Source organism: Terrapene carolina, unplaced genomic scaffold (genome assembly GCF_002925995.2).
Source record: "Terrapene carolina triunguis isolate 2854851 unplaced genomic scaffold, T_m_triunguis-2.0 Scaffold58, whole genome shotgun sequence".
Lineage (NCBI taxonomy): Eukaryota > Metazoa > Chordata > Testudines > Emydidae > Terrapene > Terrapene triunguis.
In genome coordinates this window covers 47,012,798-47,015,788 of record NW_020664409.1, presented here as the reverse complement: position 1 = coordinate 47,015,788, position 2,991 = coordinate 47,012,798, and positions in this window count along the sequence as shown.

Here is a 2,991-nt window from a genome sequence, read left to right as displayed (position 1 = left end):
AATCTCTTATGTACTTCTGAAAAGAGATGTTTGACTTTAATTGAACCTGTATGTTTGTTTAATATAATTATTGATATATTGTAACTCCCGTGTTAGCCACCAACTGAGTATTACCTTGATCCTGCAAACCCGTATCTGCATGCTTAACTCTATGCATGTGAGTAGAGAAATACTTAAAGTTAAGATTGTGCATAAGCATTTGCAGGGTCAGGGGCTAAGTTATTCAAAGAACATAATGGGATAAATGGTATAATTTTAGCACATTAAGTTACTTGCAGCAAGGAGTCCTGTGGCACCTTATAGACTAACAGACGTATAGGAGCATGAGCTTTCGTGGGGTATTCATGCTTAGTCTATAAGGCACAGGACTCCTTGCTGCTTTTACAGATCCAGACTAACACGGCTACCCCTTTGATACTTAAGTTTACTTGGCAATTCATGGAAATTGAGAGCTTCCTACTAATTCTAACAAGCTCAACAGAAAAACACCATTGGTGAATTCCTGTCCCCATTGAAATTAATGGCAAAATTCCCAGGAGTGAGGCAAGGATTTCACCCCATATGCATGTAGCTTGTTGACCTGGAGAAACTTTAAACAGCTAAGAGGAAAAAAAAGATACATTTGAAAGACCACAGCTCAGTGGGGTTATCTTTGACGGTTTCGCAAGATGAAGTATCTGCTAACTCTTCTATCAATCATCTTGGTGTTTGATGTGGAGGGAGGGATATCTCAGTGCTTTGAGCATTGGCCTGCTAAACCCAGGGTTGTGAGTTCAATCCTTGAGGGGGCCATTTAGGGATCTGGGGCAAAAAATTGGTCCTGCTAGGGAAGGCAGGGGACTGGACTCAAGGTCCCTTCCAGTTCTCTGAGATAGGTATATCTCCATTTATTATGTGCTTTTTTTTAAAAGAAAAACGCAGCTTTTAGATATTTATGTTAGTGATGTGTCACATTTTATTAAGGAGAAGCTGTCTTAGTCATCATGAATGAATCTAGGGCCAGAAAGTTTCCTTCTGTAGTTGGAACAATCCATGGAACAAGACTGTGGTTAAATAAGTATGTTTTGAAGAGCTATCCATTGGCTTTTAAATTGTGTGGGCATGTACATTAATGTTTGGGAATAGAGCATTATCTGTGAGAGTCCCTCTTCTTCTCAACAAAATTTGCCTTGAAAATCCTCTAAACAATCCCAATACATAGTATTACTACACAATGCAGCGTATTGAAACCTTTGGCCCAAATTGTGATAGCCTGACTCATGTTGAATAGCAACTTACTCCACAATTAGTCCCACTGATTTCAATGAGAGTACTTGTGGAGTAAGGTATTATACGTATTGAGTAAGGCCATTATAATATTTCCCTTTATTAGTAATATTATATTACATTGTGTTTTTGGATATTAGTTTTTTAGTAACAACAATCTGCAAAGAAAAACAATAGGAATAACAAGAGAGGCAGATCATTTCCCTGTAGCCTCTCCTCATCTAAGGGAATTAATCCTTAGTTTATTAAAGGATTTACCCTTTCAATATCTTGTCATAGATACTAATTGAAGAGAAAGAGCATTACTATGCACAAATTTGTGATCCAGGTATGATTGTTTGAATTTCCCTTTTAAAAAACAACGGCACAAATACAAGTACAATGTAAAGAAAAATGGTTCTTCATGGAGAAATTAGCCCTTGCCTTTTATGTACCTATTTAAGACTAAGTTAAACAATATTACCATAAATCATAGTACCAAACTAAATCTCAGGCGTATTTATGGTACTAATCTAGAAGAACATACAAAACAAATCAGAGATATTTAGAATTATTTACTCTTTAATTCTTTCCCATAGGCCACTTGGTACAATCCCTTGTCAGTCAGAATGTTTCATTGATCTCAGTCAGAAGTTCTGCTTGAAAACTGATGGCACAACCTACCCCCATACGTAGGAGCAGGATGCTGATTTAAGCAGTGGCAGGGGTCCCTCTGGATCAAGCCTGTCATCTCTTTTCTTTACTTCGTCGTGTGACAAAGGTAAGTTTTAAAAGGGTGCTCACAGAGCATCTTGTCTGGCTCCCAAAATAATGTGACTTCTCATTCCTCAAATGCGCACCATTGGAAGAATGCCACTGATTCGCTTCTTGTTTCATTGCAAACCCACCCTATTAAGAAAAGTGAAAAATGTTACTTTATTTTAGATTTTTAATGAGTGATTCACTAAAAGCTGTACATAATATTTTTAACACAGGCATCAAAATACAGAAGGTAAGTGACAGAGAATTTATATAAAATTGGGTCACATTTTGAATAAAAAGGGGCAAAGCTGTTCTACCATGTATAAATACTTACAGTCACTGGGCCAGAGAGAGAGAGAGAGAGAGAATGACTGCTGTCTGATGAGTAGGGCACCCACCTGGGAGGTAGGAGACCAGGGTCCAGTCCCCATGCTCCAATAACTCTTTAATTACTTATTCAAGCTAGAACAGCTCTCACAGGGGAGACTGAAGGAGCCCCACATCAGAATATCCCATATCTCAGTGGTAGGAGCATGTGCCTGCGAGGTGGGAGACCCCTGTTCAAACTCTCTGCCACAGGGGTGAAATTGATCCTATGTTCTTCACATCCCCAAGGTGAGTGCTTTAACCACTGGGCTGAAAGTTATAAGGTGGGCACCACCATCCCCCGCTCCTCTAGTTGCCAGATTTTAAATGGGACCTTATCCAGCAGGAGGCCTCTGAGCATGCCTACTAGATCAGGCTCCACGTATGAGTAAGGCAGATCAAATTCTATCATCTCTTGGTTTCTGAATTACTCTGGGGCTTAGGTGGGAGTTGGCACCCAGATGCCTAAAGTGAGGCAGGGCAGTGTCCATGCTCAGAGGCAGAAACGTATGGGCCTAGGGAACTTTTACTCTGAAAATTAAGGCACAGAACGAGGTTAGGCACCTACAGAGTTTGGTAGGACTTTTGTGAATTGCAGTGAAGCCAAAACTGGGGCGT